Raw genomic sequence first — 12,637 nt, 5'->3', positions numbered from 1 at the left:
ACAAAACGGTGGTTCAAGTACCTGATGAAGGTGCTTCAAATTAAGCTCCACCACTCTAAAGCTGCCTCAGCAAACCTTCTAATCCACCTTGCACAGGGTGGAGCCGATGTTGTTCTGATCCAGGAACCATGGATACTGGAAAACCGGATCTGTGGAATCGGAATAAATGACTATAAACTTATCAGCAACATAGACTCAGGTAGACCTACATCATGTGTGTTAGTTAAAAAGTATATTAGTTGTTTCCTTTTGAATAATATTAGTGATGACGACCAGCAGTGAGTTTGGAAATCGACGGCAAAACCGTAAGAGTGGTGTCATCATACATGGCCCACGACCATATATGAAATCCACCACCGGAAATACTTAAACAGCTCGTGATAACAGCAGCGGAAAGAATGACTGGTGTTGTGATTGGAGCCGATGCAAATGTTCATCACACAATCTGGGGAAGCTCGGACATAACTGAAAGAGGTGAGTCATTATTCGATTTTATTCTAGATTATAATCTTTATATATGCAATATAGGAGTAGAATCTACTTTTATTATTGGAGGCAGAAAACAAGTTTTAGATATTACGTTAACTATTGAAAACACAGATCTTAAGATTAAGGATTGGAGAGTTCTTGATGAACACTCATTCTCTGACCATCGTTATATTCAATTCTATATAAATCTACAATGTCCAGTTGAGAAACCTTACCGGAATTACCGTAACACCAACTGGAGTAGATATCAAATCAATTTATTAAATCTGCTTCCTCTATATCCTATTGAAGAAGTAGAGACTCCCCAATCGCTAGATAACGTTGTGGAAACCTTCACAAAAGTTTGCAACATAGGCTTGGACCGTTTTTAGCCGCTGAAATCACAGAGGGGAAGGAAATAACCATTGTGGTGGTCCGAGGAAATAAGAGATCTTAGGAAATCAAGCAGAAATTTGTTTAACAAGGCCAAAAGAAGAAATCTTAACACTGACTGGGACATCTACAAAGTCAGTCTTAAAATATATAAAAATGAAATAAAAAGAGCCAAAACTCGCTCCTGGACAGCCTTCTGTGAAAGCGGGGAGGGTTGTCAAGGAACAGCAAGGTTTAGACGCATTCTCTCGAAGAAACCCTCTAATCTAGTCTACTTAAAAGATGAGGTCAATGGGTGGACACATAGCAGCGAAGAATCGGCGACATTGTTACTGAATATACACTTTCCAGATAGCGACATACCAAATAACCTTGGAATAAACCAGGGTTCTACATATGACTCATCTGTGGTGAATAATATTGTCACCAGAAGGAAAATTAAATGGGCTATAGATAGCTTTCTACCATACAAATCACCAGGCCTGGATGGAATTATACCAGCCCAGCTTCATGAAGCAAAGGACATCTCTTGCAACTGGCTCACACCAATCTTTAAAGGTTGTCTTTCCTTAGGGCATATACCAGAGAAATCGAAATTGACAAAGGTCGTTTTCATTCCTCAAGCTGGTAAAAGCTCACATATTACACCTAAAGATTTTAGACCGATTAGTCTATCCTCTTTCCTATTAAAAACTTTAGAAAGGCTTTTGGAGCATTTTATTAGAAAAAAGTTACCAGATGAAAGGCTTTCAAAATCACAAAATGCGTACTGTAAAGGAAGGTCTGTAGAGACCGCATTATCATCTCTAATTGGGATGATTGAAAACTCAATACAGCATAAAGAATACGCTCTTTGTACTTTTCTAGATGTGGAAGGGGCTTTCAACAATATCCTTCCTCAAGTAATCGTCAACTCATTAAGAAAACTAGGAATTGACAATAGAGTAATCGAAGTCATTACCCAACTGCTGGTTGGTAGGACAATCCTAGTGCAGTGGGGGGAACGCTAGTAACTAAGAAGGTTAATAGGGGGACTCCACAAGGAGGAGTACTTTCCCCCCTCTAATGGCTAACTGCAGTTAACGATCTTCTTGTTGATCTAGATAGCACAGGTTGTCAGGTGGTCGCGCACGCGGATGATCTGTCCATGATTGCAAGGGGAAAATTTCTGAGTACATTAAGTGAGGCAATGCAGGGTAATCTAAATAAAGTATCCAAAAGGGTTCTTCGTAGCGGATTATCAATAAATCCAACCAAAACAGAACTTGTGCTCTTTTCTAGGAAAATTCCTTCCTGAAATAGATCTCAGTATGAGTTTCAGGCTACCGGATCACTGCAGCGTTTTTCAAGCTGAAGTATCTGCTATATTAGAAGTTTCAGATTGGCTGGAACACAATGTTTCCTCCGTTAAATTTATAAACATATTTACTGACAGCCAGGCAGCTATAAAATCCTTAAACTCGTCGACCTTCAACTCGAGGTTAGTACTGAATTGTCTTACATCACTTATGGTGATGGTTGAATAAAATTATGGACATACCAAATGTTTGAAAGAAGATGGTCAACAGTAACCAACTGCATAAAAACCAAGGAATTTTGGCCAAAAATAAGTAAGAAAAGATCGGGGGAATTAATCAACCTATCCCGAGCAAATTTATCCAGGATTGTGGGAATTATTACGGGACACTGCCCGTTGGGAGGACATGCCGTGAGGCTCAACATCAGGACCTCCTTACATTGTAGACATTGCATGGAGGATGATGAAGAGGAATCACCAACACACCTTCTGCTAAACTGTCCTGCCTTCGCAAGACATAGACTATCCTACTTAGGGTCGCATATTTTCTATTTACTAAGAGAGCTAGATTCTATTTCCATAGCTCATATCAATGGCTTTGTAGCCAATACCTAGTGGTTATACTGACAGGTGTCAAATTCTTTAGGGTGTCACAATGGACCTCATGGTCTAAGTGGGTCTTCGGACGGCCCCAGTAACCCAACCTAGCCTATTGTAGTGGACCTACCTCTAAGCCATTTAACAGCACTCATAAATTATAATAAGCAAATTTATGAATTAGCTACATTTCATGCATACCGCACAAGAAGCATCAGCAAAGCGACATACACAAAAGAGTTTCGTATTACCAACGAAAGTATTGCCACACGCTGTTCCAATATTTAATGATTGCTGAACACATGTTACAATACTTTCAATAATAATATTTCTAATATATATATTGTCAATGCACTCTAATAATAACTTTGACGTTTGACCTAAATGAGCAAACAGTATAGTCGCAATGCAATGCATTCTGCAAGGTCAGCAATCACTTTGATTGGCTGGCGTTATACTTTTCCAGGTTTTGTCTGGAATGAAGAGGCGGAGTCATGAGATCGCTACAAACTAAAAAAATGTATAAATACCCAAATTATTGTTCAATAAATTCAGAATATACTTATGACTGCAAAATCTATGCGTTGTTAAATTATTCTCGCACCCTTTTGGCCACGTAACACTGGCCTAGGTACCAGCGGAAACAAGCCGCTTCATTACTTGTTCTTGATTGCATCAATAGGATTAGGATGCATGCTCGTATTAAGCAGGAATAATTGTTCGCATATATTACGTCTCACATTACTTGGTGATCTTGTCTACAAACTAGCATTTTTAACATTACATGGCGATCCTGCCAGTCACACTATATGAACAAACGGATTTTTAACATTACATTATTATACTTATTGGTTTTTTAGTATCACTGTTAAAATTAATTTATTTTTATATAAATAAATTCATAATTTATAATAATTAATAATTTAATTTAAAATTTACTTTTAATTTGATTTTAGAACTTATAATTTTAAATATAATGTAAAACATTATTATATAAAAAAAATAAAAATACTGTTACGAACCTTTCTGGCTGGGGTTTTGCTCGCCGGATTCCAGGTCCAGTCCTACAATAAATTTTTTGATAGGAGCAGTGGAAAGTTTGAATACCCAGTGGACGGTGGCGTTGGTGCAATGATGTGGTTATCTTCCTCGGTGAAGTTAGTTGGTTTGGCGTAGAAATGTTAATTTCCAGCGCCCTGACAATGTGTTTTGAAGAAATGTGAATGGATTTGGTATGGGTGATACCATACCAATCCATTCTCTATGCAATGGATTTGGTATGGGTGATAATGCAATTATCACCTTACCGAGTAATTTATTAACGAAAATTTGATTTCGTTATGAATAAATAAGTAATAGAAATTCATATTTCTATTACTACTAACGAAATGTTAATTTTAATTATTTTAATAGAAATGTGTATTTCTATTAAATAAAATACAAATGGGAATCGAGATGTAAATTTAGATTCTTGATGTTCCAGCACGTATATTATGGAGCGACCTGTTCTTTGGCTCGATACCTCGCTGAATGTCTGTCTTGTGCTTTTGCTTCGCCTTTTATATCCGCGAGGTGCGAAGCAAACAGTAGATTTGTTCTTGTAATTACAACGGTGTGTTGTTTACAAGTTTTATTATTGTTTTGATGTTTTATTGTATTATTATATTTTTTTTTTTTGTATTATTATATTTTTGTGTTGTAAAATTTACGAACGTAAATTTTATGTTACAATACAATTTCTTACAACATTCAAATAGCTTTCTATTTATTTAAAGAAAAAATTGAAATTTGTTTAAAATTTAAAGAGCGCAAAAAAGAGAAAAAATAAAAAACAGGGACCGTAACAGTTATCATAAAAAAAATAAAAATCATCTTATAACTGTTATCATATGCATTTTAAAATAAAACTCAAAAAATAATAATTAAATTTGATTTTTATATGAATCCAAAATACAAAAACAAAAAACTGAACTAAATCTTTACCTGCACCAACCTTTTAAAACATTTTCTATGGAATTGCAAAAACAACTACCTTGTATGAAAATTGCATTTTATATTTTCATTTTAAAAATATCGCGCAGAATTTGCGCGATACTCTTGCTTTTTATATTATATAACGCAAGTATACCAGTTATTTGTGCGTTTTAAAATAAGAAGCAAATTTTAAGAGTTATTTCTGCGCGAAAAAAATAAAAGGCATATAATAATTATTATTTTTGATGAATATAATAAAAATCAAATTTAATTATTATTTTTTGAGTTTTATTTTAAAAAGCTCATATATAAAAAGCATGCATAATATTAAGGATAAAAGTTATTAGAATGATAACTATTTACTTAAATAAGAGTTTAGACAACTTTTTGTTGCTGCTTTTTTTCATAAAAAATTTTAAAATAACTGTTATTTTCGGTCCCTGATAAAAAAGGGTGATCGCATAAGTTTCAATCAAATACGTCTATTATGCAAGATATGATCTTCGAGACATGTACGCAAAATGAATTTGAAGACACTTGTCTAATTTGCTAGAAAATGTTTTCGAAAACCGCCATATATCTGGATCTATCGGTCTTCATGTATGTATCCATATATTGAAGACGTCTTCGATGACGGATCGATTCGTTTTGAGATGTTAACTAACATATGTTAACTATTGAGTTGTTAACTATGTTTTCAGATCGTTGTGTGATTTTGTATTTATGTTTGTCATATACAGTGGCTCAAAGATTATTTGATACAGACATTAATTTTTTGAAAAGTTTTATTCTCATAAAATTTTCATAAAAAACAAAGAACACAGATTTAAAGTTCCTAGAGTTTTATTCGATTTTAGAAAACAAAATTTGTGTGCACTTATCAGTTTACAATAAAGTTTTCGGTTTCTATAAGATATTCTTTGCTCCGAACGATATAAAAATTTGTCATATTTTTTTTACCATAGAATTAGAATTTTATTAAATTTTCCTAATTCTTAGTTGAACAACATATGAAAGAACCTAATATATATATTTGTATTAGAAATTGTGCCATTTTGTTACCTGTTCGAATCTGTTTAGTTCTATTCCAATACCGTTGACACTAATGAGTAATTTATTTTCAATTTAATGAATCTTTATTATTGTTTAGTATATTTAAAGAAATTGGCATTTTTTTAATCCTTAAATTGTAACTTAAGATTTTCTGAAAAATATATTACGGATCTTTTTGATATATTGTAGTGTGTATATGTGTGTCAGAATGCTTAACAGCACAATATTTTATTAACATTCCATTCCCACACTTTGTTGCACTGTTTATACAACGGGAATACGAAACCTCACACGATGTACTTAACCGTCTGTGAGTTTATGCTGAAGCAGCAATCACACATATGCACACTTACTAGAATAAGATGTACATACACTGCGACGTTATGTACTTAGCGATAAGAAATTATGTAATGCTTAACTCAAGACAACTGTCCGCTGAGCTTCACTTTAATTTTAAGAATCATTTCTAACTCAATATTAATAAACTACTCGAACTGGAAACAATACGTATTTTCATTGCGGTTACATGGCGATCCTACCAGCCTTTCTTTGCGGATATTTGTTTTGAACTGTACTAATTAAATTGTACTAATTATTGAATTAATTAAAGTATCGGTGGTTAAAATTCGTGGCTTTGAACGGTGGATAAGTACCTTGCAAGTACATTTAAAAAAAAATGATGATAAAAATTAAAAATAATAAACTTTGGAATGTTATTTTGGAATAATGCTAATAAACTTTGGAATATTGTTAATAAACTTTGAAATGTTGCTTTGGAATATCATACAATATTCAGCAACACTAAGGAATATAATTGCGAAGTACAAAAACAATAAATACAAAAACAATTGTGTCAAACAATGCCAAATAGTGAAACAATAAAACATAAACTAAAACAGAATCCATATGCAGGTCCCAAGCCGCTAACCATTGAAGAGTACAAGAAACGTCAAGCGAGTACAATTAACGCAAGAAAGCAGGTGAGAAAGATCGAAGAAAAACTAACAAAAACCCCAGAAATACCTAAACTAAAAAAAAAAGCCGTGGAAGCAAAAGAGCACACATGCAGAAACGCCTTGTGATTTTAGTGGATGCCCTAAAATCACACAGGTTAAACCAGGAAGCAAAAACTCGTGCCGTGAAGAAGTTGAAGCATATTAACAAAGTTTTACATAGAAAAAAAAAATTGGCGATGCATTAATTTGCACAGTCAATAAATTTTTACTGAGCACTATAACTGCGTAATACGCTGGGGGCGTTAGTAAATTATTGTAAATGTAAAATTATTAATGTAAATTATTAAAATTATATTATGTAAATTATTAAAAGTAAATTACTGTATTACTATTATTTGTTACTTAAAATATTAATAATGTTACCTAATATATATGCTTAATACATATTTATTTATATATTATAATTTAAAAAAAAATTAATTGTATCTGATTAAAATTAATTAAAATTTTATTTTAAATTTGAAATTTACATTTTATATGATTTTAAATAAAACTAGTAAAGCATTATGGGAAATCCCAATTCTAAACCTAAGGTTCAAAACCCAAATGCTAATGTTGTAAGGATAGAAGAGAATGTTACAAATGATTACATTTTGATTGAAATAAAATATATTTTGTTGTTAATAGCTATTGTAACAATTGCAAATAGTGCAATGAGGATATATAAAATCCATAAAAGAACATTAAAAAGAAAGTATCAAACAAGAGCCGCGTCTGTTGAGAACGTGATCTAAAAACAAAAAAAAAAATAATTTTTGTATATAAATACATAAATATCTAAATTTGTAATATTGTATTTTATTTATGTATATTTTTATAATTGATTTGTGAATTTTATATGTAAAAAAAAAAAAAATTAAAATGTGGTACGATATTATATGGTATTTTATAATTATGGTGGTTTACTGGATAGTAGTACTACATATGTTATTAACAATTCGTTATCTAAACCTAAACCAATAGCATGCCACAAATTTTATATTTCAAGTCTATTTAAACCTAAATGGAATGGATTGAAATTTTACAAAAACTATATAGACTAAGTTTTACAAACTCTTTTGCAGTCTGCAGTAAAATAAGAGTAACAAAAGAAACTTTTGATAGACATTTTAGTAACTTGACTAACAATTTTGAGCTACCGAAACAAATAGTTAATAATAACAATAAAGTTCTAACATTAGAACAGAAAAAGACTACTTCTAAAATATTAAAAGAATACGAAGAAAAGATAGCTAAACTTTTAGTTCAAAGAGGATTAGAATTGAAAAAAGAAACAAAAATAGGTAGTGAGATAGAAACATCCGCGTCGGAGGACGCACTGTCAGAAGTAGTAGAATTATCTCCAGAAAATTTAAATATGACACAAACGGTAGTAGAGTTTTTTAATACGGTCTCCAGAATTATTCCTGATTTTGATTGCATATCAGAAAATTTAACCTCATTTATAGATGCATTGCAACTATTACAAACGATTACAGGTGAACATGAAGTGGTCGCTGTAAATCTAATAAAAACTAAATTAAAAGGTACGGCCCGTAACTTAATAACTTCAGAAAACAACATATCTGAAGTAATACAAAAGTTGCGAAACAGCGTAAAAGGAGACTCCTAAGGTCATTGTTGCAAAAATAATGAACATAAAACAAAATAATAAATCAGCTAATGTCTAATGTAAATAGTTGTACTAACGTTTTAGGTCAAAATGCTGTACTGAACATACGAAAGGAAGTAAACAGAAATCGGTACCGAGGTGAAAATTCTTATCGTAACTATAGAGGTAACTATATAAATTATAGAGGCAGATCAAACTACCGTGGTAGAGGAAGGAACTTTAATAATTTCACTTATCAAGGTAATAATTATACAGGTTACCAAAATATAAGCAGAGTCCTAAATCGTAACAGAAATGTTAGAGTGACGGAAGCGAGACCGTCGGAAAACCAAGAAGGCCCAAGTACATAAATCAAAATGCTATTTTCAATATCAACCTTAATTTAAGTAGTTTCATTAAAGTTCGCACTAGTACTAATGAAAATATTTCAACATTTATAGTTGACACAGGAGCGGACATATCACTTATAAAAGTTAGTAGTATTTTAATTGGAAGCATTAAAACTTCCCACACTGTAAACCTTAACGGTAAAGGACAAGGAATAGTCGTAACGTTAGGAACCATCACAATTGATCTTAAAGTTGAAAATATCTTAATTAAACATGATTTTCATGTAATACAAGATGATTTTCCAATACCTTCTCATGGCATCATTGGTCTGGATTTTATCAAGAAATACAATTGTATACTTGACTATAAACGTGACCAAGACTGGATAATACTTAGACCAGATGACTTTCCGGAAGACATCGGAATTCCTTTGCACGATGCACCCTCAAGTAATACAATAGCATTACCTACTAGATCTGAAGCAATTCGTTAAATTATTCTTAATGAATCATCTGAAACTGTATTAATTCCAAACCAACAAATAAGTGATGGCATTTTCATAGCAAACACTATAGTTAACAATTCACATTCATATGTTAGAATTGGAAACACAACAAATAAACATGTTGTCATTAAAAATTATGACATTAAAGCTGAAAGTTTACATGATTATGACATACAAGAATTAAATTTTGAGTCTGACATGAAAACTAAAGAAAAGCTAACTAAACTATCGAAATATTTTCCAAAATTTGTTAAAGGAAAATTGGAAAATCTTTGCAATAAATATATAGATGTGTTTGCTTTAGAAACTGATAAAATATCAGTAAATAACTTTTATAAACAGAAACTGCGACTAAACACCAATGAACCCTCTTACATAAAAAACTATAGACTTCCGCATAGCCAAAAAGAGGAAATATATAATCAGGTTGATAAACTCATAGCAGATGATATAGTTGAACCCTCAACATCATCTTATAATAGCCCAATACTACTAGTTCCGAAAAAATCGTTACCGGGAACTACAAATAAACGATGGAGATTGGTGGTTGATTACAGGCAAATTAACATAATAAAAAACTTATTGCCGACAAATTCCCACTACCGGGAATAGATGGATTGAAAATTGCCCCAAATTCATTTCAAAGAATGATGTCGTTAGCATTTTCTGGATTAACACCTGAACAAGCACTTCTTTACATGGATGACTTAGTAGTCATTTGATGTTCAGAAAACCATATGTTGATTAATTTAGAAAATGTTTTCCAGGTGTGTAGAAAACATAACCTTAAATTACACCCCGATAAATGTTCTTTTTTCAGTCACGAAGTGACATTTCTTGGACACAAATGTACGGACAGAGGGATACTTCCTGATGACAGCAAATTTAAAAACATTCAAGATTATCCAACACCAAAAAATGTTGATGAAGCTAAACGCTTTGTAGCTTTCTGTAATTACTACAGACGATTTATTCCTAATTTTGCTGAATCATCTCGTCATATACCGAATTTATGCAAGAAGAACACCCCATTCAAATGGACTAAGGACTGCGAGAATGCATTCCAATACTTTAGGCAACAACTAATGAGCCCAAATATATTCCAGTATCCAAACTTTGAAAAAACTTTCTGCATTACCACTGACGCTAGTAAATATGCATGCGGTGCTATTTTAAGTCAGGAATACAATGGTATGCAACTACCTGTCTCATACGATTCGAAAGCATTCTCAAAAGGTGAAAGCAACAAGTCCACAATAGAACAAGAACTTACGGCAATATACTGGGCAATTAAATACTATAAACCATATATTATGGTAAACGATTCCTAGTAAGAAGTGACCACAAGCCCCTAACTTATCTATTTTCTTTAAAGAACCCATCGTCCAAACTAACAAGAATGAGGCTGGATCTTGAAGAGTATGATTTTGAAATAGAGTACTTGAAGGGCCAAGAAAATCATGCAGCCGATGCGCTGTCTAGAATAAACATTGAAGATATTGAAAACCTTGCAAGAGAAAATAATGTTAACGTCATATGTTAACACGTCAACAATCTAAACAAATTAAAAAGACTATAGAAGTAAATAAAGAAAAAGCGATCGCAAAGCCCAAAATTTATAAAGCGCTGAATAGAAATGAATTCAAAACACATGTCGCCCTAGTACTTAAAGGCCAAATGATTTTTTTTTTAAAACTTCATTTTATTATATACAATCGATTCTATGCATGAATAATAAGTACTACTTATGGCAATAACAATATATGATTGGCATGTACGGGACTACCCAGTGGTAATCACTGCCTTATGAAGAATTACAATTTCTAGAATCTACTCGGCAAATCAGAAGTTGCGAAGCGTATTAATCTACGAATGTAAAAAGTATCCCTCGTTAGGCCTGCGGCAAGGGGGTTAGGGTGAACTACCAGTCGTGAGTGATAGTTGCTGGTTATCTGCTGTATTAACTCGTACACTGTAGAGATGCCAAGATCATGATATAGGACGTTATTCGAGATAAACCATGGGGCGTCGGTGCAGATACGTAATATTTTTTATTGAAACCTCTGAATCATATCTAGATTTGACTTTGCTGCTATACCCCAGATGGGTATACCGTACATCCAGATTGGCTTTAAGACGACCTTGTATAAAAGTATTTTCTTTTGTAGCGATAATTTGGATTTGGGATTAAGTAGCCAGTAAAGTGAGCGTAGCTTTAGTCCTAACTGCTTCCGTTTTGTAAAGATGTGGTGACGCCAATTTAGACGACGATCAAAGTGTACACCTAGATATTTGGCGTTTTCAGATTGCGACAATTCAGGGCCATTCTGTCTAACGGAAGGGCAGGTACCGTAGCGGAGTGTAAAAGTAGTTTGAACTGATTTGTTATCGTTAGCTTCAATGTGCCAAATGTCTAGCCATGCGTTGACATCATTCAGATTACTTTGCAAAAGTTGTGAAGCTACTACAGGATCTGCGTGTTTCGCCATCACTACAGTATCATCCGCAAATGTTGCAGTGTATGCTTTAGCGCTGAGTGGAAGATCTGCTGTGAACAGAGTATATAGAGTAGGACCCAACACACTTCCTTGGGGAACTCCAGCCTCTATTTGAGAAAGTTCAGTGTGACAGCTATTCATTTTAACCATAAAATGCTGATCTAGTATATATGATTTTAAGACAGAGAAGTAGCTATGCGGGAGTTGTAACTTCAATTTGTAGAGAAGTGCAGTGTGCCATACTTTATCGAATGTTTGTGTTATGTCGATAAAGACTGCTGTGCAGTATTCTTAATTTTCCAATGCAAGTCTTGCGAAGTTGTATACTCTATTTACTTGTTCAATAGTAGAGTAGTGCTCGCGAAACCCGAATTGGTGGTTAGGAATCAGATATCTATTTTCGATAATTGGCTTTAGACGTTTTAGGAATACTCTCTTAAATACTTTTGACAACACAGGAAGTAAGCTGATCGGCTGTAAGATGTTGCAAGTTCGACGGGCTTACTGGGCTTTGAAATTAATATAATTTGAACGACTTTCCATTGAGCTGGGTAGTGTTCACAGGTGAAAATTGCATTGAACAATTGGTTTATGAATTTAAAACCCACATCTGGTAGCTCGAGTAGCACCTTTCCGGTAATCAGGTCATATCCTGGAGCTTTTCTGGTTTTAATTTTGTTTTTTATGGCCAACTTTAATTCACGAGTCAAAGACCTAGGAATAGGAAAGTCTAATTGATGCGGAGTGTGAAGAAAAGCTTCAACTTCAGAATCTTTCAGATTATTTTTAGAGCAGCGTGGCTGAAAGACTTTACCAAGGTGCACTGCAAAAGTTTTCGCTTTATCAGCATCAGTTTTAGCCCATTGCTCATTACTCATCTTTGGTGGTATATGT

The sequence above is a fragment of the Teleopsis dalmanni genome, chromosome 1, assembly GCF_002237135.1.
Source record: "Teleopsis dalmanni isolate 2A chromosome 1, ASM223713v2, whole genome shotgun sequence".
NCBI classification, from domain to species: Eukaryota; Metazoa; Arthropoda; class Insecta; order Diptera; family Diopsidae; genus Teleopsis; species Teleopsis dalmanni.
This window is presented reverse-complemented; position numbering follows the sequence as displayed.